The following is a 25,546-nucleotide window of genomic DNA, read 5'->3' as shown; positions in this document are numbered from 1 at the left end:
TGTTCCTGTGACTGATCCAGAATGACTTACATTTCTATTAAGGCCTTAGGCATTGCTTTCTGTTCAAAATAGAATGTGAATTATATGTTGTGAAAGATTAAAGAAAAGAAGAAAGGGATTGAAAACAAAAGCAATTTTTAGTAATTATCTCTCAGGCATCTGTTAGTGTTAAAATGAAAAGTTAAAGGACTATTTTTAACCTAACTACCTATTTCCCTATAATCAGTGGGTAATTCATTTTTATTTATTTATTTATTTATTTACAGTACTAGGGGTTGAACACAGGGATACTCTACCACTGAGCTACATCCCAGCCCTTTTTCTTTGGAGACAGGGGCTCACTAAGTTGCCCAGACTGGCCTTGAACTTCTTGTGAGCCTTCTGCCTCAGCCTCTCAAGTTGTTGGGATTACAGGCATGGGCCAGCCACTGAGCTCCGCAGGGTTTTCTATTAAAGCAGAGTTGTATTGCTGAGGTCCATGCCTGGGATAAATTATAGGTCTTAATAATGTTATAGTTCTGTAATTGTTTTACACGAAATCTTCCCAAATCCTTAATTTGGATTTAATTTCATTATTGTATGCCTTGGACTTTAAACAATAGTGTGCCAGGGGAATAAATATGTTTAACTTATTTTATAACATCCAGGGAAGGCATATCATCCACCCATCCATCCATCCGTCCATTCATGCAACTGGTCACCTGATCCCCTGCTAGGTGCCAAAGCTCTGGACTGGGTCCTGGGGATATGACTGTGAACCAGCATCCTGAACTCAAGTCTTCCAGGACCTGAGTCTTGCTCACTGAGTACTTATTTAGAAATGGTGGCAAGAAAAGCCATAGTAATTGTGAGGGCTGTCTCACAACATCGTGGAATCCACATGGCTGGAATGATTTGAGCAGAGGCTTGGTTCACTATTGGTCAGTGGTACAGTGGAGAGGAACTTGTAAAACAACTTCTCAAATTGAGACTTTATGAACATTCTTTCCCAACTCTAAGAATGTGCCATTCTAAATTGCTTTAAAAACACTTTAAGGAACAATGTTAAGGAAACATAACATACAAGAGATATTTCGTATGTAGGTTATATATTTCAAAGTGTGAATGAATGGTGACTGATTTTCCCTTTGTGTATCAGCTGTGAACCTGGGTGGGCCATTGATGTCTCTGACCATTTAAGCAGAGATTATCCTATTCATTTCTACTGTGCTGGGATAGATATTTGCTATGCAGCTAAAGGGGGCTCGATTCTTGGAGTTGTTTACTCATTATTGTAACAACAAAAATGGTGAACATTATTGAGCACTTACAGTGTTCTAAGTACCCCTGCTAGATAATTCCCATGCACAATTACAACAAAACATCACAACAATCCTATGAAGAAAGTATATTATTCCCATTTTTAATTAATTTTTAAAATTTATATATGACAGCAGAATACATTACAATTCTCATTACACACATAGAACACAATTTTTCATATCTCTGGTTGTATACAAGTATATTCACACCAATTCGTGTCTTCATACATGTACTTTGGATAATAATGTCCATCACATTCCACCATCATTTTTAACCCCCTGCCCAAAGAAACTAAGGCTGAAGAGCTTAAGATTTTGCCCAAGGTCCTGCCAGCCTGAGCTGGGGTTTGAATCTGGGTTCACCTTGACTCTGAGGCTTATGTTCTTCATCACAGTCTTGGTGGTGCCTGCAGGGGCCACTATTTGGGTGTCTTGAAATCTTCTGTGGAAGTGGAATTTGAAGGTCTTTGGTGGCCAGCCCAGATTTTATTGGCTTGTGATGTGTGTCTCCTCCACTTGCATATACTTGAGATTCTGCAGTGAATCACCTGTAGACAGATTACATCTTTTTAATTATGGTGCCTAATTTTTCACAAGCTGATTTCTTATAGGCATAAACAAACCACTTTCAAGCCCAGAGGTCTACCACTGGGATGGATAGAAACACTGAATTTTAACTCTGTTAGTATGCAATACACAGTCAACTCCTCTTTGTTGTGTGGGCTGCTTGTCTGGAGTTGTACAGAGAGAGTCCCCATGTGTACCTCTGCCCTTGAGGAGTCCATCATGGAAAAGAAAGTATGCCACTGATTGACCCACGGATGCCAAGGGATGCCATTGAAAAAAGTCCCAGGGTGTGGCCAGATGAAGCCAGAAAGCAAAGGAAGGGTACCTAGCACTTGATGTCACAGAATTAGACAAAACTGGCAAGTCCCTCAGGGAAAACCATGCAGCTGAACTTCCGCTTGTCCTGCCAGGAAGAGAAGGATGGAGAAGACCGCCTCTGGGTTTCCTGCTGTGGAGACTGACAGTTGCTACATGGCTCTTATCTTCTTCTTAGGTACCTAGTGCATAGTGTCAAAATGAACTCTGGGACTTCTCCACCTTGTAACACCTTTTAGTAGGGCCTAGTGAAGAATGTTCATAGCCCTGGCTTCCTATAACTGCTGCTTACTAACTATAGCCCTTGCGCAAGTCACTGAGCTGCACTGAGATTTTACTTAGTTCTTCTGCCAAATGGACTCATAATACCTACCTCTCACTGTGAAGAGGCAAGGAGACAGGCTCTATGAAGCCTCTAACACAGTATCTGATGAGTAGGAAAGGCTAAGAACATCAGTTTCTTTGTGTTGTGTCCCCTTGTGCTACTCAGCTTTCTGTTACTATGACAAAACACCCGAGTCAATCAACTTGTAAGATGGAAAGTTTTAGTTTGGCTCACAATTTCAGAGGTTTCAATTCATGCTTCCTTGGCCCCATTTTCTCTGGGCCTGTGGTGAAATAGAACATCATGGCAGTGAGCTATGTGGTGGAACAACTTGCTTACCTCATGACAGCTGAGGAGAAGGAGGAGAGGGAGGGAAGGAGGGAGGGAAGGAGGGAGGGAGGGAGGGAGAGAGAGAGAGAAGAAAGGACAGGGTACAATATCCCTCTCAAGGGCATGAACCCAGTTGATCTAAAGTTCCTCCAACTAGGCAACTAGGCCCACCTTTTAAAGATTCCACCACCTCCCAGTAGTGCCATGGTCTTCGGACCAAACCTTTAACATCTGAACCTTTGGGGAATATTTCAGATCCAAATTATAGCTCACCAGCCTCTCTCTCATTTTAAGAGAGGACCATTGAGGTCACTTTCATGCCTACATAAGTCAGAGGTCTTGCAGACCAAGTGTGGGGGGTGAATCTATGCTATTTTATCTAAAAGTATCTTTTTAAATATCTTAAAAGAAAAAGGTTGGAAACTTTAAAAAGACCTCTGGACTGAATTCAGAGATAATTTTTATCTAACTTGTAAAAATTTTTTATCTGACTTGTAACTTAAGGCTCAGGAGGTTGAGGCAGGAGGATCACAAGTTCAAAGACAGCCTCAACAACTTAGTGAAAGATCTTGTCTCTAAATAAAATATAAAAAAGGCCTGGGGATGTGGTTAAGTGCACATGAGTTCAATCCCTGGTATTGAAAAAAACAAGAAAGAAAAGCAAGTACTTCATTGTTGTAGTTACCCCAGGTGCTGAGAGTTGAGTTGGCCCTTCTCCTCAGTTCATGCCACATCATAATCCACTGTTTCTTCTAAGGAATGTGCTTTGAAAAAATGTGTATTGTTATTTATGTGTATTAAAACGTGCATGCATTTTAGATTTACACAACTGTTTTTATGTGTCTCACTAACTGTCCTAATGTTTTTCAGGAAACACCCTTTTAAGATCCATGTAGCACTCTGTATGCATCTGATCCTTGCTGCTGGCTGCTGGGTGCCACTCCACAGAATGCAGCTGCCTCATTTGCTTTATCCATTCTCCTAGTGATGATCATCTAGATTGTCTCCAACTTGTCCCCAGTGCAAACAACCCTTGGACTGCTCTTGTGGACTGTGTGGGAATTCCCCTAGGAGGTTTACTGAGGAAGACAATGTCAGGGCCATAAGGCATGCATCCATTTAATTTGAATATATAGCTCCAGACAAAGCTCTAGACCATCTACATCCAGTATACCCCACCAACATCCACATCCCTTATCTCTACCAACAATGGGTATTTTCTGTCTCTTTTATTTGTCTGGTATAACAGATGCAAAGTGGTATGTCATTGTGCTAATCTGCACTTGGGCAGTTGCCAGAGATGTTGAGCACTTCATAGTGTGCTTGTTATTTTTCTGTTTCTTTCTCTGAAATTGCCTGTCATATCCTTTCTCCATTTTGATATATTGTGGGCTTTTTTCTTGTTGATTTTCAGTCCACAGATAACATAAATTCTTGCCAACTTTAGGTCTTAATACCTTCTTCCTTTTGTGCCATTATCAATTACCTATCTCCATGCTGTCTTTTGTTAAAAAAGAAATATTCCATTTTGATGCATTTAAATTGCTCTTTCCCATTGATTTGTGGTGCCCCTTTTCTCATATATTAGGTTCTCATGTGCATATGGGTTTGTCTCTATGCTCTCCATTCTATGCTGTTGGTTAATTTGTCTTTATCAAACTGTTTTCATTGCTATGGCTTTAAAAGATACATTACTGCCTGTGCAGTGACTCACGCCTGTAATCCCAGTGGTTCAGGAGGCTGAGGCAGGAGGATTGCTGGTTCAAGGCCAGCCTCAGCAACTCAGTGAGACCCTGTTTGTAAATAAAATACAAAAAAAGAGCTGGAGATGTGCTCAATGGTTAAGCTTCCCTGAGTTCAATCCCCAGTACCATAAATTTAAAAAATAAATAATACCCTACCATGTAATAGGGCAAGTCCACCCTTGATTGTTCTTTTAAAAAGTTTATTCAGCTTTCCACAAACTTTTATTGATTCTACAAATCATTTTGAAAATAAGCTTAGTAAGTACCTCCAAAAATCCAACTAAAGTTTGACTAGAATGGCACTGACTCTATAGATCAATCTGGAAAGAATTAATATCTTAAAAATGTTATTTTCCCATCCATGACAGTGGAATATCTTTCCATTTATTAAAATCATCTTCTATATTAGATTATTTTAGTAAAACTTCATGTATTCTTGATTAAATTCCCATGCTTTATACTTATTGCCATGTTAAATGGACTATTTTTAAAAGCAGTTTAGATTTCTAGAAGAATTGGTCAGAGAGTACAGTAGTACCCTCTCATCCACAGGGCCAACTATCTAAAACATTCTTCAGATGCCTGAAAATGCAGATAGTACCAAACCCTATGGATGTAGTATTATTTTTTTCCTATATGTAAATATCCTATGATAATTACATATAAATTATAATTTAATTTATAAATTAGGCATAGTAAGAGGGGTTGGGATTGTGGCTCAGCGGTAGAGCGCTCGCCTAGCACATGGGAGGCCCTGGGTTCAATCCTCAGCACCACATAAAAATAAATAAATAAAATAAAGGTATTGTGTCCAACCACAACTAAACAATAAATGTTTAAAAAAATAAATTAGGCACAGTAAGAGATTAATGGCAATACCTAATAATAAAATAGAATAATTATAACAACATGCTATAATAAAACTTATTTAAAATGTATGAATTATTTATTTCTGGAATTTTCCATTTAATAGCTTTTGGATTGCAGTTGACTACAGGTAACAAATTCAGAAAGTGAAACTGCAATAAGGGAGCCCATTGTGCACAGTCCCACAATTCCTCCCGGCCATTTCTCCAACTATTCACATGTTGCATTGATGTGGCATGTTTGTTAACTAAGGTCCACAGTGTACATTAAGGTTCACTCTTTCTGTCCTATCGTTCTACAGCTTATCTCAAATGTATAATGTCATGTGTCCACCATTATGGTAATAACATTCAGGATAGTTTCTTTGCTCTAAAAATATATGTGTTCCACCTAATCATTCTTCCCTCCTCTCTTTTCCCTTCAACTCCTGAAAACCACTCACTTTTTTACTATCTTTATAGTTTTATTAGTCAGCTTTTTTGTCATTGTGACCAAAATGCCCAACAAGAACAACTTAGAGGAGGAAAAGTTTGTTAAGTCCGTAGCGGGCTGATTCCATGGCTCTGAGCACAAGATGAATCAGAACATCATGGTGGAAGGGCATGGTGGAGGAGAATGGGGAAGGGGCCTCAGGGAAAATTAACTCTTCCAGGGCATGTCCCCAGAGACCTACCTCCTCCAGTCATTCCCCACCTATCTAAAGTTGCCCCCATGTTCATTCAAACTAGAATGGACATATTAGGTTGCAGTTCTCACAATCCAATCACTTCACCTCTGAACATTCCTTCAGTAACACAGGAGTTTGGGGGGACATCTCATATTCAACTCATAACAGTAGCTTTATATTTTCTGGAATAGTTAGGATTATACAGTAAGCAGTCTTTTCAGATTGGGTTCTTTCACTTAACAATATGCATTTAAAATTTCCTCCATATCTTTCTGGGGCCTGACAGCACATTCATATTTATCACTGAATAATATTCCAGTGTATGAATTTGGCATAGCTTATTCATCCATTTATTCACTGAAGGACATCTTGATTGCTTCCAAGTTTGGGCAAGTGTAAATAAAGCTGCTACAAACTTTTGTGGGCAGACTTTCATGTTAACCAAAGTTTCCAATTCAATCGGGTAAACAAGAGGCAATTGCTGGATTGTATGGTAAGATTATATTTAGCTTTCTGAGAAACTGCCAAACTGTCTTCTAAAGTGGTTGTGCCATTTTGCATTGGCACTAGCAGTGAATGAGAGTTCCTCATGGTCCTTGCCAACTTTTGATGTTGTCGGTGTTTTAGATTTTAGCCATTTAAGTAAGTAGCAGCATCTCATTGTTGTGTTAAGTTGCAATTCTATAATGACATATGATGCTGAGCATCTACTCATGTGTATTTGCCATCTCTATGTTTTCTTTGTGTGGTTTTTTTTTTTTTTTTCGTACCAGGAATTGAACTCAGGGGCACTTGACTACTGAGGCACATCCCCCGCCCCCATTTTGTATTTTATTTAGAGACAGGGTCTCACTGAGTTGCTTAGTGCCTAGCTTTTGCGGAGGCTGGCTTTGAACTCACAATCCTCCTGCCTCAGCCTCCAAAGTGGCTGGGGATTACAGGCATGTACCGCTGTGCCCAGCTTTGCCTACTTTTTAATTGGATTGTTTGTATTCTTGTGTTGGATTTTAATCATTCTTTGTATAATTTAGATATAAGTCCTTTTTTTCCTAGTTTGTGGCTTATCTTTTCAACTCTTAATTCCTTTTTTCTATTGAAACACTTATAGATTGTAAAATGGTAATATTCACAAGAACTTCAGGGGAGATGTCATGTGGACACAGCAACAGAATCAACTCTATGTTCACATCGTACATAAGCAAAATAACCACTTTTTTTGTGGGGAGAGAGAGGAGGGAAATAAGGTAAGGGGGAGTTGAAGACAACAACCGTCAAAATAGATTTGATGCATTGTGGAAGTGCTGATTTTGCAAGTGGGCCCTTGGTGCTGTGGTATAGGGTAAATGTTCTGCTCTTGGGGTACAAGAGTGGAGGCCACACCTCCACTCCCCAGGTTGTTGCTGCTGTATCCAGCAGGCCCTGAAGGGTGAAGAGAGTGCTTCACAAACAAAGGCAGGATTCTGCACACAAGTTACAGGAACCCACCCCAGCAGGATATCAAGAAGGAGAGGAGCTGGCGAGGTGTGTGGGATTGAGATTAAAATACTTTATTTCTGTTTCCAACATGTGAGTGTTATTGATGGTGATAGTGATGTGATTCAGTTGGTGAATGCAGGACGAGGTGACCTTTACAAAAATTCATTTTGTACAGAGTGGAAGAGGGAAATGTGTGAGTCCGGGGGTAGTTCGAGGAGACCACAAAGACTGGCACTGTTCTGGAATGTTCTGGATGCATAAGCTCGAGACACAAGGTCTGTATGGACAGCCATAACAAAAAAGCAAAGACTCAGCCCTCACCCCCTGGCCCCAGTGCTATGAATCCAACAAGCCAATTGGGAAGGGCTGAATGTTGGAGCTGGGCTCTAGACATAAAGCCTCCCAAGAGGCCAGTGGAGCTGGCCCTAGGGGCCTGTGGGTCCTGCTGGCCTCTTAGCTGAAGGTGTTCAGGGTGGAGGTCTTGGTGGACATTCAGAGGTTATCACTTTGGGGAAAATGTCTTTCATTGAAGCCCAGTGCATTAACCCCACTCCAACGGAGCCTAAGCCTGAGTGTGCATGAACATACGGGAAATTTCAAGCACAGTGGGTTTCCCAGAACCTCTTCATTGGTCTTGGCAGGGTACATCATGTTGTGACTGCTTTTTTTATTCCAAGGAATTGCTTCTCATGCCCAAACAAGAAGCCAGGTTCAGGATGTTAGGGAGCAGAAGCATCATGCATGGAAAGTCTGTCCTTTAAAGAGGGTGGGGGGGAGTCATTGCCATCTTCTGGGGACTGGCTAGTCTCCCTCATGGCTTCATCTGCCACTCTGTCTCACATCAGTCATCATACCAGTGGTCCAGGCTTGCAGAGGTCTCCATCTTCCACAGGGGCAGGTGTCACTTATTGTTAGCACGTGGTGGGCAGCAGGCAGCTCACGACACTCCTGGGAGAAGTAGGCAGTCAATGCTCACGTGTTCCTGCACGCCAGGACTCTATGCAAACTGGGGCGCCTGAGCGACCTGGGCTCCCCTCACAGTCTATGGTTTGCAGTTGCATCTACATATTGGATAGGACCCTCAAATTACTTAAGCCATTGCATTTTGGGCTGTATAAATTGTTTCCAAGTGATATCACAACTTACCAGATATTCCATAACTTTTCTATACAGTCCAAAACATGCTTATGACATAGGGGTACACCAGATGCTTATCTCATTTGAAGGTAGGAGCCATATGCTTTATCAATAAAGGGATAAATATGTTTACAACTTTAACTACTTTTGAGAAAATATGTTTACAAGCAAATGCACAGTTTTGATGGAGAAGTGGTTTACCAGTTTTAAGCACAGCAAACTGGTCCACATTCAGGCCTGTTAAAATGCAGGACGAGGCAGCCCTTACAAAAATTCATTTTGGGCCTGCGACCCACCGGCAGAAGAGGAGCAGCGGCCTGCTGAGAGGCAGAGCCGCCCCCTCCCCCTGCACCGGCAAGGTAGAGGGAACTGTGACCACGCACAGAGCAGGCCCAGCGGCCTGCTGAGGGGCAGAGCCGCCCCCCACCCCCCGCGCCTGCCAGGTAGGTGGAACTGTGACCACCGACAGAAAAGGCCCAGTGGCCCGCGGCGGGACAGAACTTCCAATCACTCCTGCAAGGTAGGCGGGCCTGCGACCCACCGGCAGAAGATGCCGCAGTCTGGCTGGGCACAATCAGAAGCCACTTGTCAAAAGAAACTAACTTTATTTTTAGGACCACACACGCCAAACAAAACAGCCTCTCAGGAAAAATCCTCAGAGCCTCAACTGCCACCACCGGCTTTCCACAAGCCTGTCTCTCCCCCCACAAGCTTCTTTTCCTCTCCCACAATCCTCCTGCTCTTGAGGCCGATTGGCTGGGTCACGTGGGCAGAGCCAAAAAGTCCCCCAATGAGCAGCTCCGTGGTCTGAAAGGGCAGGGAAACAGTCCAATGAGCATCACCGCAGAGGAGCCAATCAGCTAGATGTTGCTGGGGCCGAGGAGCCAATCAGCTAGATGTTGCTAGGGCCGCTGTGAGCCAATCATCAGCCGGCAGCTGGATTGCTGGCAGCTGGAAGTTTGCTGGGGCCCCTTCGGCTGTGGCTCTCAACATCTCCCCCTCTCTGTTTAAACAACAAGCATGTGGCTTAGGGACCGTGTCTGTTAGGCAGTCCAATTCAACATATGGTCCTTACCCGTCATCGGATGAACTGACCTCTAGGCGTCAGCCTCCTGTCTTAGGTTGGTACCACTGCAATTGGATCATACCCGTCACTGACTACCGGTCCAGCATACAGCTATACTTGTGGATAGGCCTTTGCACCAGTGGGGGGGTGAGGTTCTTTGCCTCACCTCTGTTGGCCCCCAAATTTTAGACCATCACTAGTAGAGGAGGATGCAAAATGCCATGACATTAAGCCAATTGAGGGCTCCTTTGAAAAATTGTACCACCGGTGATATCATCAGCAAAAATACCCCAACACTACCACAAGTCGCTGCACCAACAGATAGTTCACAATGCATACAGGTGAGCTCACAATGTGTCCAGGCAAGTTCTGCAAGCAGTTCAGTGATAGCTATTGTAGAAGCTGTAGACTGGTTTTATCTTTGACTTCACCAGCACTGGGATGAAGATAGGAATTCTGGCAATAATGGCTAAAGAAAAAATTATGTAACATTACAGAAGGCACTAAAAGAAAACAATTTTCTTAACAATTTACATTGTCTTCACCGGCACTGGGATGAAGATAGGAATTCTGGCAATAATGGCTAAAGAAAAAATTATGTAACATTACAGAAGGCACTAAAAGAAAACAATTTTCTTAACAATTTACATTATCTTTAAGAGAATTATTAAATATAATGAAAAGGAAAGGTGAAAGTAAACAAACAGATCTGTTAACCTTTTTTTTTGTTTACATATTAAAACAATCCTCAACAGTTGTTTACCAATTTAAATTAAACCATATAAATCACGTGAAAAAAAAATATTTGGATCCATTTTATCATGAGCGCTCATCATATATGATATATGGACATACATACATTCAAACATATAACACAAAACACAAGTGTGCACACATAATATAATACATACAGCACATAACATTATAGTAAAGGCCTTATAACTTTTTACAGGTGAAATCTCCATTGCAATGTTTAAAAACTCTATAATCAAAAAATAGAACTGATCAGCAAAACATTAACCTAGGTATGTATGAGCTCAAAAAACAAAATAGAACTTCATGATATGGCAAAGGGCAATAATAAAATAGATATTGAAAAAAGCATCCTGGTTCTGTTGCAGATGTAAGAATAGCCAAACTGGAGTTTTGGATATCAGTTGTTATGGATTTGAGCCAAATCATCTTCTTTTTGGTCTGTAGAAATCGCTTTAGTTAATCTTTCTGGAATCCAAATCGGCTGCTGTTCTCCCTGTGGAAACACATAAACAGACCCCCGACTCCAGACAATCACAGGGTCAGGACCTTGGTTAATCTCTCTGGAATCCAAATCGGCTGCTGTTCTCCCTGTGGAAACACACAAACAGACCCCCAACTCCAGACAATTACTGGGTCAGGACCTTTCCATTGTCCTGTTAGAATATCCTTCCAAAGTACCTTGGGCTTATGCACATTTTTTGGACACATATGCCTTTCCGCAGCACTAAGTCCTGATGAATCCAAATTTAAAAAGTTTAGAGTAAAAAGGGTTATTTTAAGTTTATCTTTGGGGAATATATACCCCTTCCCAATTCCTTCTTTTTGCTTTAATAAGTACATTTTAATAGTTTGATGAGCTCTTTCAACTATGCCTTGTCCCTGTGGATTGTATGGGATTCCTGTTATATGAGTAATGCCAAATGTTGAGCAAAATTGTTTAAAAGAGGTAGAAGTATAACCAGGGGCATTATCTGTTTTTAACTGTTTTGGAACACCCACAGTGGCAAAATTTTGTAAGCAATGAGCTATAACATCTTTAGTTTTTTCTCCGGCATGAAGGGAGCCCATCAAAAATCCAGAAGAAGTATCAACTGTAACATGCAAATATTTTAATTTTCCAAATTCTGGCAAGTGTGTGACGTCCATCTGCCAAATATGGTTAGGTATCAATCCTCTAGGATTGACTCCAAGATTAACTTGTGGTAAAAAGGTCACACAATTTTGACATTGTTTTATTATTTGTCTAGCTTGTTCCTTAGTTATTTTAAAACGCTTTTGTAAAGTATTAGCATTGACATGGAACTTTTTATGAAAATTTATAGCTTCTTCTAGTGTAGAGAAAATATGTATGTCATGTGTAGTTTTATCTGCTAAATCATTGCCCAAACTAAGGGCTCCAGGCAATCCTGTATGTGCCCTGATATGTCCTATAAAGAATGGATCTTTTCTGTCCCAGATTAGACTTTGTATAGTGGAAAGCAAAGAGAAAACAGTAGAAGAAGGGGAAATCCTACCATCATCTTCAAGAGATACTATAGCATTAACTACATACTGACTATCAGAAAATAAATTAAATACAGAATCTTTAAACATCACAAAAGCTTGTAAAACTGCATTAAGCTCTACCTTTTGAGCTGATTGTTTGGGTACTAAAAATGTAAAAGTTTGATCAGGGGTAACTACTGCTGCTGTACCATTATTTGACCCATCAGTGAATATATTTGGAGCATTCATGATAGGTGTTTTTCTTGTCATTTTTGGAAAAATTACAGGATGCAATGACCAAAAAGACAATAAAGGATTAGATGGTAAGTGGTTATCAAATGAAACATTAGATTTGCACATGATTATTGCCCAAGTATTTAACTCATTAGCTAACTCATCAATTTGATTCATATTATATGGAGTAATAATTTTATTGGGAGAAATTCCAAACACTCCCTTTGCTGCTTTTATTCCTTTGAGTATTAATTGTCCTACAGCCTCAGGATACCTAGTAAGAATAGTGTTAGGAGAATAAGATAAATGTATCCATAATAATGGACCTTCTTGCCAAAATACTCCTGTAGGAATATTTTTTGTTGGTAGTACAATAAATAATAAAGGCAAACTTATATCAATTCTATCCAAATGCATATTTTCCATATATGTTTCAATGATTTTTAATGCCTTTCTTGCTTCAGGCGTTAACATTTGGGGTGAATTTGGATCTGATGGACCTTTTAGGATATCAAATAAAGGTCCCAACTCTCCTGTTGGTATACCTAAATAAGGCCTTATCCAATTTATGTCTCCTAATAACTTTTGAAAGTCATTAAGTGATTTGAGTTGATCTACTCGTATTTGAATTTTTGGTGGACAGACCATGGTTGAGGATAATAGAACTCCTAAATAATTAATTGGAAAATTTAATTATACTTTATCTATTGCTATCTCTAGATTATAATTTTTTAATAAGTTTGTAAGTGTGGCATAACATTCTAGCAATGTGTTTTTATCTTTGTGTGCTAATAATACATCATCCATATAGTGAAATATTTGTAGTTCAGGATTTTGATTTCTAAGTGGCTGGATTGCTTTGTTAACATAAATTTGACACATAGTTGGGCTGTTAGCCATCCCTTGAGGGAGTACTTTCCATTCATATCTCTGATCAGGACCTTCATGATTCAGTGCAGGGATAGTAAATGCAAAACGTGGACTATCCTCAGGATGAATTGGAATTGAAAAAAAAACAATCTTTAATATCTATAACTAAAACATACCAGGTTTTTGGCAAAGCAGACAACTGAGGAATCCCCGATTGAGCAGGTCCCATAATAACCATCTCATTATTAATGGCTCTTAAATCTTGCAATAATCTCCATTTACCAGATTTCTTTTTGATGACAAAAATGGGAGTATTATGGGGAGATACAGAAGGTTGTATATGTCCTTCTGCTAATTGTTGTTTGACCAGGTCATGGGCTGCTTGTATCTTTTCTTTAGTCAGGGGCCACTGAGGAACCCATACTGGTCTTTCTGATTTCCAAGTAATTTTTATTGTCTCAGTGGCCCTTTCTGAAAATCCAACCCATGTCTGTCTGTTCCTTGATCTATTTGTATTGGTGCTGCTATAACTTGTTCTTGTTTTTCTAATCTTTTTCCTTTCCTAAAACCTTGTCTAGTCATAATAGTGGGTGCATTTTGGTTGATGTTATTTGTTAATGTCAAACCTAATTGATCTAGGACATCTCGTCCCCATAAATTTACGGGAAGATGATCCAATACATATGGCTGTATAGTTCCTTCACATCCTTCAGGATCCTTCCAATCTAATACCATTGCACTTCTATGGGGATTAGTTGCCACTCCTAGGCCTCGAAGCGTTTGAGTGGCTTGTTGTAATGGCCAATGTTTTGGCCATTCTTGACGAGAGATGATGCTAAGGTCTGCACCTGTATCCAGTAGCCCATTAAATTCATGTCCTTGAATATTTAGTTTTAGCATGGGGCGAGAATCTAAATTTAAAGAAAGCATAGCCCAATCTACACCTGTGGAGCCTAATCCCTTGGAACCTCTTTCTACAGTACGACTGGAAAATTTATCATGTAGGCTGGGTATTATTAGTAACTGTGCTATTCTATCTCCTGGTGAAATTACTGATATACCCTTTGGAGAACTGCCTATAATTTTTATTTCACCTTCATAATCGGGATCAATTACCCCAGGACTTATCATAAGTCCTTTTAGAGTAGAAGAGCTGCGTCCCAATAATAAGCCTACTGTTCCTTTGGGAAGAGGTCCTTTCACCCCTGTGGGAATGATTTGAACTCCCATCTCTGGAGTTAGTACTGCTCTGGTGGAGGCGCAGATGTCCAACCCTGCGCTCCCTCTGGTTTGTCTGATGAGGGATCTGATGGACAATGTGTCCTGGGCACTACCCTGATGGGGTTGCTGGGTTCCTCCAGTGCTCCGTATATTTGTGGTTTTGGACCCCGGAGCATTGGGCCCCCCTGTCCATTTTTTGGCAATGGAGCCCAATGCCTTTCTCCACGATATCGTGGATAAACACCTGGTCCTTGTTCGTTTTTTGATAATGGAGTACCCTCTATGGTGGTTTGAGAACGGCATTCATTAGCCCAATGTCTCCCTCTACGGCATCGTGGGCAAATACCTGGTATTCTACTCCTTGGATACCTAGTTTTGTTAAACCCTCCTCCAATGGGGCAATTCCTTTTAAAATGTCCTGTTTGTTCACAATTGTAGCATGTTCTTGGCCTGGCATCTAAAGCCTGTTTTACTGCAGCTGCCACAATTTGCCCTTGTTCATTAATGTCTCTGGCATCTAAAGCCTGTTTTACTGCAGCTGCCACGACTTGCTCTTGTTCATTAATGTCTCTACATAATTTAATATATGTGTTTAAATCTTCATGTTTCCATGGTCTAATGATATCTCTGCACCAACGATTCGCTTGCTCATAAGCCAGGTGTTTTAGTAATGGCATTGCTTGTTCTGTATTCCCAAAAACTCTGGTAGCTGTTTGAATAAGCCTATCTACAAATTCAGCATAAGGTTCATTAGCTCCTTGTATTACCTTAGATAATTGACCTTGTAAACCTCCATGTCCTTGTAAAGTCTTCCATGCCTTAATTGCATCTACAGCAATTTGTGCGTATACGCCAGGATCATATGCAATTTGTTGCTGCTGATCCTCATAACTTCCCTTTCCTAACAACATATCTAGATTTCTCTGAGGATAACCAGCTGCTGCATTTCGCCTAGCCGTCTCCTTGCAAAATTCCTCATTGGCAACCTTCCATAACAGGTATTGTCCTCCATTTAGCACAGCTTTACACATATTAGCCCAATCTGCTGGCGTCATGTTCAAGTTGTTAATGGATTCGACCATGCTTACAGTGAAGGGTGCTTGAGGACCATAGGTTGTTACAGCCTCTTTTAGCTGCTTCACTGTTTTGAAATTTAAAACTTGGTAAAATCGCTGCCCTCCTGCCTCAAATACAGGGCATGTTAATATTTGAGATCTTGTCTCAGGATCCCAACTATCAACTGCGGGGGTTGGGGACCTCCCAGCATATGGAGGTGGCCTTGTTAGTTGGACACTTACGTCCTCTGGTGATAGAAAGGTGTTAGTAGCAGTCTCCTGTTGTAACTTTCCCCCTGATGGCTTTTTCTGTTTTACACTTTCTTTCTCTGTCTGACTAGCTTGAGAGGCCTTCTCTTTTACTTGAATCTTTTCCTCTGTCTGACTAACTTGAGAGACCTTCTCTTTTACTTGAATCAATATGTCTTCTCCTTCCTCTACCATTGTCTGAACTGAAGGCTTTGGACTAAGCAAACAAGATATGAACGTCCACAATGGCAATGTGCCAACTGGCAGAGTCCCTGGGCTTTTCTTTTCTATTCTTTTTAAATCTTCACCATGATGGTTCCATTGTGATATATTTAACAACTCCTCCTTAAAAAGCCATGGGCTACATTTTTGTATTGTATCAACGTATGCCCTGACTGCTATTGATTTTACTGGGATGCCTCCTTCCTCTAACAATTTACTTAACACTCTTTCAGTTTGTTTTTTACTAATTTCTGATCCCGTATTTCTACTATAATACAACCCAACAAGATGACGCCTAACAAAACTGAAACAGAGTGAAACAAAATTGAAACAACACAAAATCATTATAATAGCCTCCTGAAATGTCCATCCGTCCTTTTTCCCTATCTGTTCCTCAGATGTGAGCGGTTTTTCTTCCATCTTACACATCTCCAGGGACAGGCAACTTAAAACAAAAGTGAAACAAAATAACAAAAGAAGAATCTTAAAATGGCTACCCATCCTCTCGCCCTGCCCTCAGGGGCGAGCAGTTTCACTTACCCTCAGTCGCTCCCCGTGCGAGCCACCAAATGTCTCCTAATAACTCACCCCCCCACTGGTGCAAAGGCCTATCCACAAGTATAGCTGTATGCTGGACCGGTAGTCAGTGACGGGTATGATCCAATTGCAGTGGTACCAACCTAAGACAGGAGGCTGACGCCTAGAGGTCAGTTCATCCGATGACGGGTAAGGACCATATGTTGAATTGGACTGCCTAACAGACACGGTCCCTAAGCCACATGCTTGTTGTTTAAACAGAGAGGGGGAGATGTTGAGAGCCACAGCCGAAGGGGCCCCAGCAAACTTCCAGCTGCCAGCAATCCAGCTGCCGGCTGATGATTGGCTCACAGCGGCCCCAGCAACATCTAGCTGATTGGCTCCTCGGCCCCAGCAACATCTAGCTGATTGGCTCCTCTGCGGTGATGCTCATTGGACTGTTTCCCTGCCCTTTCAGACCACGGAGCTGCTCATTGGGGGACTTTTTGGCTCTGCCCACGTGACCCAGCCAATCGGCCTCAAGAGCAGGAGGATTGTGGGAGAGGAAAAGAAGCTTGTGGGGGGAGAGACAGGCTTGTGGAAAGCCGGTGGTGGCAGTTGAGGCTCTGAGGATTTTTCCTGAGAGGCTGTTTTGTTTGGCGTGTGTGGTCCTAAAAATAAAGTTAGTTTCTTTTGACAAGTGGCTTCTGATTGTGCCCAGCCAGACTGCGGCAAGAAGAGGAGCAGCGGCCTGCTGAGAGGCAGAGCCGCCCCCTCCCCCTACACCGGCAAGGTAGAGGGAACTGTGACCACCCACAGAACAGGCCCAGCGGCCTGCTGAGGGGCAGAGCCGCCCCCCATCCCCCGCGCCTGCCAGGTAGGCGGAACTGTGACCATGGACAGAAAAGGCCCAGTGGCCCGCGGAGGGGCAGAGCTTCCAATCACTCCTGCAAGGTAGGCGGGCCTGCGACCCACCGGCAGAAGAGGAGCAGCGGCCTGCTGAGAGGCAGAGCCACCCCCTCCCCCACGCGCCTGCAAGGTAGACGGAACTGTGACCACCATCAGAACAGGCCAGACCTGCAACCGAGAGACAGAACAGGCCCAGTGGCCTGAGGAAGGGTAGAGCCGCCCCCCCACCCGCGCCTGCAAGGTAGGCGGACCTGCGACCCACTGGCAGTACAGCCCCAGAGGCCTGCAGAGGGGCAGTGCCGCTGCCTGCGCCTGCAAAGTAGGCAGAACTGCGACCACCGACAGAACAAGCCTAGCGGCCCGCAGAGGGACAGAGCCGCCGCCCGCGCCTGCAAGGTCGGCGGACCTGCTACCGACCGGCAGAGCAGGCCCAGCGGCCTGCTGGCGTGGTAGGCACATTACCCCAACTGGAGGAGGGGCAGAGCCGCCGCCCGCGCCTGCGAGGGAGACTTTGCAACTATACAAGACCAATATAAATATATAGGGGGAAAATTCAATAGCACAACAGTTTCACCAAGTAGAAAGGAACGCGAACAGTATGAAGAGACAAGGAAAGAAAGGACCACAAGCATTGCAGGTCAACTCAACGTTAGAAGAGGTAATAGCTGCAGCAGATGGAATGTCAGATAAAGAATTCAGGATATACATGCTTCAGATGATCTGGAGTCTCAAGGAAGACATCAGACAGCAAAATCAGACAATGAAAGATCACTTCAACAATGAATTACATAAACAAATCCAAGAAGCAAAAGATCAACTATACAGGGAAATAGAGGTTATAAAAAACAAAAATTCATTTTGCACATCACAGATTAGACAATGGATAAGCCCTGGTTCCTATTGTTTACTTCAATGTGTATTCAGCTGAGTTTGGATTTTCCAATATAGTAGACTTGTCTACTATATCCTAGAAGCAGGGTAGTGCTGCTTTCGTTTGTGAGTATTTCATTTATAAAAAGCATCAAAAAAACTCAGAAAAATAATGGAGATCTGATTGTATTGACTATTGGTGGGTTGGGTATGGATTTTCTGGACAATATACTCCATGAAGATAGAGAAGTTTTTTCTTATTGAGGCTGTATTCCCATTTCTGAGAATGGAGTTTAGCATATGGAAATCCCTCAATAACTATGGATGGTTGAATGGGAGACTAACTTTTTAACAGACACTTTGTCACCCCATCCTCCATGCCAAGGAGTTCAAAGTACTATACTGTTTTTATCTTTTGATTAAAACCTTCTTCCCTTTAAGATAAGAAAAAGAAAGTATTTGAGCCATTGTAAAAAATAAGAAGAAATGAATCCTTTAGAAATTTTGCCCTCAGCTGGTTACCCAGGTAGTGTCCTGGTAAAGCAGGGTCTCTTGGCTCCTCGTCCCAGGCAACTCTAGTTTCAGGCCAGCTCTGGGGTCCTGCCAATCATATTTAGGAAACTTTCCTCCTTCCTGTATCTCTCAGGCTTGGGTTCATCCAGATTCCATGGTTTGCAGGGAAGGGGGCTTGTAACAAATGCTTGGTTTCTAAACTAAGGAGTTCACAGGGAGCCCTGAGTCAGGGATCAGTGCCAGGCAATGTTGGATTTCTTCCCTGGAGAGACCCACATATAAGCTGCAGTGCCACTAACAGGGCAGGAGCCAAGGCCTATTTTGCACCGTGGCCCTGCAAGTGTAGCAGTGAACAGGGTCGTCATCATGGCCCTGCCTCTGCCATGTTGCTACTCACGGAATCATCTGAGCCCTTTTTTTACAATGTCTTTGAGCCTCAGTTTTTGTAAAAGAGGAATAATATATCCATCTCAAGTTGTCGATATCCAAATGAATCAAAGTATATGAACATACTTGGTGAACCATGACATTCTACGAACATACTATTCTTAGATTTTTAAAACAAGAGCCAATTTTTATTGAGAAGTGCTATGAGAAGCCCTTTGCAAGCATTACCTCATTTAATGCTCACACCTTTAGGAGGTAAATGCTCTCCCCATGGTCATGGCACAAGTATTTTAATAAAATAGAAAAAATATAAGGAAAAAAGCCAAAAGTAGCCATGATTCCCCTAATCCACTGGTAATCATTGGCTCTTTCAATTTTCTTTCTTCCTGTGGAAGGGACGTTGATGCTGGGTGAGTTGAGGGGGAAGGACCAGAGACAGGTATGTGTGTGCAAGGCAGTGTATACCTCTGACTCTAGTGTGGGGGAAGTGGCACCCTCAGGAGGGTTCACAAAGACAGGGGAAGAGCTTGAGACTGAATCTGTTTTCTGAAGTCCACACCATGTTCTCCCTGGCTAGTGCATTAGTCAGGGCTCTGTGGCAGGATGGTGGGGGTGGGGGAGGAAAGCACGTACGTACAAGCACTGGAGACCTAGGAGAGCCAGTGGTATAAATTCCAGTGCAGAGAAACCCAAGAATAGCCCAAATTTCAGATCAAGTCAAAAGGCTGAAAAATACCAGTGTCCTGGAAGTTAAGCAGAAGTCCCCTCTTCCTCAGTCTTTTAGCTTATTCAGGTCTTTGGCTGATTAGATGAACTCCACCTGCCTTAGGGAGGGCCAGGTGCTATACCAGTCTACCAACTCAACTAACTGATCACCTCACCCAGAATCATCCTCACAGGCACAGCGGGAGTAATGGCTGACCAAATGTCTGGGCATCCTGGGGTCAAATCAAGTTTCTAAAATTAAGCATCACAACAAAGTATAGTAAGATGGTGAGTCTTGATTTCTAAAACTCCTGTACCTTTTCCCATGCTGTGAGGCCAGGGGGGCCATTTGACCCTTCTGGTAGTCATTGTAAAAGCTGGGAATGCAAAATGGCCACCAATAGGAAAGTAAATGCACTGGAGGAAAGTAACCCAGTGCAGACCCTAGAGAGTCCGCTACCCACTAGGGACATCTGTGGCCACAGCACTGAGGGTCTGGCCTGAGCTAGCTGAGCTCTGGAGTTAACAGCGGGACCTTCTGGTTCCAAATGCCTGGATGACTGAGGCTGGCCAAGTCCTCCAACTAGGGGAACTTTGACCACATGATGTGCTTGAGAAGGAAGCCCTCTAAGTCTGCATGCAAATTTATGCAAAGTAGCAGGTGGACCCATGAGTCTGGGTGCTTTTTTCCCACCACAAAAGCAATGTTGTTCTGAACCCCTCCGGTCTCTTACATTTTATTTCTCCCACTGCGCCGCCCTCTGCACGCCTCTGCAGAGTGTTTACTTGGTTTTATTAAGGAGGCAGCTGGGCCTGGGAAGAACTGGGAGATGCTGGGATGGAGGTCTGGGGGAGGGGGCTGCTTCTCCCAAAGCGCCCTTGGGGCAAGTGTGTGACAGGCTTCAACACTCCTAGGAGGCTGGTGTTAAACAGCTTATCATGTGCCAGATGCCCACACAGGTACAGAAAGTACCAAGGGAAAAAAAGAAATGCCCCACTCTGGGAAGACAGAGGAAGGTACAAATAGTTAATATGTTTAATCATTACAACAACCCTGGGATTTAAGAATGATTGCTGCTTTTTTTTTTTTTTGTATTGGGCATTGAACCTAGGGGTGTTTTGCCTTTGAGCTACATCCCTGGCTCTTTCTTTATTTTTTATTTTGAGACAAGGTTTTGCTAAGTTGCATAGAGGCTTGCTAAATTGCTGAGGTACTTCAAACCCGCCATCCTCCTGCCTCAGCCTCCCAAGTTGCTAGGATCACAGGCCTGCGCTGCCAACCTAGCATGACTGCCCATTTTTTACAGGTGTGGGAACAGGTAAGAAAAAATTTCTTCTTGCCCACCTTCTGCCTCTCTCTCTCTTCTTTTCCTCTTTCCGTCTCCGTCTGTCCTTCCACCCTATCATAGCACCTTCCTTTCTTTCTGTCCTTTTTTGTTTTTTGTTTTCATTAAACAAGTATTCAAAGAGCCTCTCCTATGTCCTATAGTGCCATGTCCTATGTTAGGTGCTGGGAATTAGCAGAGGGAAAAGATACACATGGTCTCAGTCTTCTTAGGCATATACAGTCCAGTGGAATTATAGTCCAATACAAGTGACAGTATAAAAGTGAGACAATACCGTATTTTGCCACATAATCATTGCAGGTTTATGCTTTTTTTTTTTTCAGAAAAAGTTAGGTGCAACCATTATGTGAAACTTTTTTTTTTTTAATTGTGCCTATTTTATTAAAAGTCATTTAGGGCTGGGGCTGGGGCTCAGTGGTAGAGTGCTTGCGTAGCATGTGTGAGGCACTGCGTTCAATTCTCAGCACCACATATAAATAAATAAAGTTCCATCAACAACTAAAAAAATATTTCTAAAAATTACTCTTTTAAAAAATCATTTATCACTAAACTGTCTTTGGTGCAAGATTAGGATGTACAGATTTCTTTGAACATATGTTAAAATCCAATAGTTCAAATCCACGCACATCATTTATTTGTGACAGTGGAGGGAACATTTTTCTGGTCTGAAAAATAAAGTTAACACATTAGTTGTTATTGATTTATGCATTATAGTTGAAATATGACACTGGAGAAAATTTACTATATAGTATTGCCAAGTATGGATTTAACAAAATTTTAATCTTCTGTGTCTAAAGATTCTGCACTTCTATCATTGGTTCTGTGGTCTGACTTGAGGTCCTCAGGGCTACTCACGTAAGTTTCGCTGACTGGTTAGTTTGTAGCGCTCTAAACAACCAAGCTAACCAGCCTTTGGCAATGTACCCACAATGTGCATGCACTGAGAATTCTAGGCTGGGAGCTTGCCCCAGACAACAAATGGACATTCCTATGCCACGAGTGAATACGCTGAGCTGTTTACCTTTTAAGCAGCGTGGCAAAGAGAATTGTACCATACAACAATTATGCGATGAAAGGGTACAAGTCGATTTTTGGACTGACAATAAATAAATAAATAAAACCGGAGTTCGCCAATTATGTGACAACGACGATTATGCAGTGAAATACTAGTACGATGGTAGGAAAATGAGAACATTAACTGGGGCTCTACCCTAGTCTGCAGGTGTCAGCTAAGCTCACTCAGCTGGTGAGAATCAAGCCCCTATTACCTGTCCCTTGAGCCTGCGGGTCTTGCTTGCTATGTGGTAAGGAAGTGGGGGTGTGGACACCTGCTGGGTGAGTTGGGGAGGGGCACTTAAAGAGACAACAATTTCCTAGACCCATGACTGTGACTTTAGGAAAATCCCCAGCTGACCAGCGGTGGAGTTTGAACACTCCAGCCTAGGCCATTTCTAACTGGCATTGGCCAAGGAGCTTCCTGCCTCGACATAGTCCTCAAGGACAGGAGCCACATCTGCACCAATTACAGAATCTCAGGAGAGTGTGTCCTTTCATCTAATATTTATAAAGTGCTCCAGGGCTGCAGGGCATGACAAAGGAATTGTGTGGAAATGGGACAGGACCAGGCGCGCTGTACTCCCTCAGTATATGTAAGCTGAAAATAAACTCTACCAGGGCACCATCTCTGCTCTTAAAAACGTAGAATTTTTATAGAGAAGATAGACCTGACATTAGTTAACAACAACAACAATTATTTACTCATCCACATATGCTCCATTCATTCTTTCATTCATCCATCTATCTAAAAAGATGCTGTCTTTTGAGCATGGACTTTGGGCTAAGACACTAGGGTAGGTTTTAGAAATTGAAGAAAAGAAAATCAAAGTATTGTGGTGCCCCTTTGAGTCTGAGGGTGAGGAGACAGCACGTATGTGGCTTTTCTAACATGTGCCGAGTGCACTGTGGGAGTCATCAGGAGCAAAGGACATGGGCACCTAATGTCAGTAGGGCAGCGGCAGGCAGAAAAGATTTCCTGGAGGAGAGGCAATTTAGATAAGGTAATGGGTTGTTTAGTGAGGGGTCCTGTTTCCTTACAGGGGAAGAGTATTTCCATCCCAGAAGTGTCTGAGCAGGAGAGTGTCCTTTTCAGACTCCATGTGAAATCAGTCATGGGAAACAGGGTAAGGGATGGCTTTGAGACCTTTCCACACAGGGGGCTGACACTGGACTAAACTTGGTTCTAAACAGGCACAGAAGATGGCCTGTGGGAGCCCCAAGAAGGAATGCATGGCTCTGACTTAGAGGGCCAGAGTCAGCCTTCACTGGGAGTTGCTGGGAAGTTTGCCTGAGGAAGGATACACTTCAGGCAGAGGAGAACCCCTGCATGGCCAAGGACATAGATGCATATGGCATGCTCAACTTTGACTTCCAACCCCTGTTGATCAGTAGACAGCTAAGCCCTCTCTGTGGCCTGATCGTATCCACAGGGACAGGCTGATGGGAGACGCATGTATACCATGGGACCCAGGAACCCTGGCTCTGCTGATCGGCCACAGGAGAACACCTGGCCCACGCTGGCCTGCTAGCTTCTCTCTCTTGAGACTGGAACTGAGAAACTCAATGGCTGGAAGTGGGCCATGAGCCCCCATTAGGGCAGAACACCAGAGAGAATCTTCTGGATCTTCTGCTACGGGCCTGTGGCTGTCATGATTCTCTTTCTGAGCCCTGGTTATTCAACTTCCCTTAGAAGTTTTTGAAATTGTCCTTCCAAAAATTCCTTTTATTTTTCTATTAAGTAGGCTTTTGTTGTTTGTAACTAAAATCATATTAACCAATAATGTGTTTTTCAAGGCCAATTTCCCATCCACCTGCTCTGTCATGGGCTGTGTATGCTGGCTTTAGTATCCCATGGGACCTCGTTATGCCCAAGGTATAATATGATCATGCTCAGGCTGGAGGAGAGGATAGGGGGGCATAGACAGGAAAAGAGAAGCCAGGGTGGGTCTGACCTCACCCCAGTGCCCACACTTCAGACTCTGCTGGGTCCCAAATTTGAGTGTCCTGTCAACTCAGGCCTAAGGAGGCCCAATGACAATGACCCTATTGCATGTTCGTCATCTTTTCCTTACATTTTCAGAACATTTTAGTAATTCTCATTGGTCAGGAGGCGGTGTTAGGCTTTCCCATGGGACTCAGCAGGAAGCTGGAACAATACGCACTCTGGGTGCATGATAAATTTAATTAATTTGTGCAAGAATATTTCAATTGCTTTCTCCCTCATATGAATGAAATCCACATGATTTCCAGTCTGTTTCTATGGTTTCCTTCCTCTGTTCAGATGCATTAATCAGCCTGTCAGTTTATTATGGATTTTGGTACCTTTTTTCCCCCATTCAAATTCAAGTCCATATTAATTTAGTTTTCATCTCAACAGTGTTTAAAAATAGAGCAAAATTATTTTGACTTGCACACAATCAGGCCTCTAAATGTTTCAGGAGTTTGTCACAGCAGTCTAGATTTCCATTGCTTTTCTCTTGCCATAGATGAGATATGGCTGTGATCTCCTGTTTTGTCTTGTAGCAAGTTGAATCAGCCTTAATCTTTTCTGTAATATTCATTTTTGCTTAAAGCCTTTTTTTTTTTTTTGTGGCCTGTCAAACTCTAAAATGCAGCTGGCCTGTACACAGGGTTGGTCTCAGCAAATATGTGCTCATGGAGGGAAATTAGTTATTCCTTTTATATTGGTTGTTGAAAAGCATAACACCCCAGAGCCCCTCATCCTTAGGTGTTGGGGGTCATAATTCAATACTGCTCCAAAGAGCTGAAGCCTTCAGTCCGAGTGCTGTCCTTGGGCTTGTTAGCCCTACCCCAGCATGACAAAGGTGGACACAGTGTTCTCACCTGCAGGGTTGCTGGCACAAGCCCTTGTTTGCCGATAGCTCATAGAGGTATAGAGGTTAAAGACATGCACTTGGAGTCAGATATGAACTGGATTGCTGTTCTCTCCTACTGACTTCTGAGATCTTGGACTGCTTCTTAACCCCACTAAGACTCCAATTCCTCACCTGCAAGGGTGAGGGTAATAAAGATCTACTTCTTAAGGTTGCTTAAGGGGACACATAGAAAGCACTTGGCATAGAATAAGACTCCTCTAATAGGAACTACTGCATTTGGGGTACTTCTTGCTACAGTTTGGATATTGAGTGGCCCCCACAGATCTATGTGTCAAAGTCTTGGTCCCCAGGGTGATGCTATTGGAAGGTTGTGAAATCTTCAGGAGATGGGGCCTGGTGGGAGGTCCTTAGGTCTTTAGGGTTATATCCTCAAAGGGGATTCTGGACCCTGCTCCTTTCCCTTCCTTTTTTGCTTCCTGGCCACAAGGTGAACAGTTTGCTCCATCATGTGCTCCCTGT

At 42.7% G+C, this 25,546-nt stretch overlaps 1 pseudogene; it reads left to right on the top strand.

Annotated features, from left to right (window-relative positions):
• LOC114087289 (keratin, type II cytoskeletal 8-like) overlaps window positions 1-25,546 on the top strand; it is a 48,437-nt pseudogene that overhangs the window by 2,021 nt on the left and 20,870 nt on the right.

This window comes from Marmota flaviventris, chromosome 4, assembly GCF_047511675.1.
Source record: "Marmota flaviventris isolate mMarFla1 chromosome 4, mMarFla1.hap1, whole genome shotgun sequence".
Taxonomy (NCBI): Eukaryota; Metazoa; Chordata; class Mammalia; order Rodentia; family Sciuridae; genus Marmota; species Marmota flaviventris.
The sequence above is the reverse complement of the archived record's forward strand: the minus strand, read 5'-3'. Positions and strand labels throughout refer to the sequence as shown.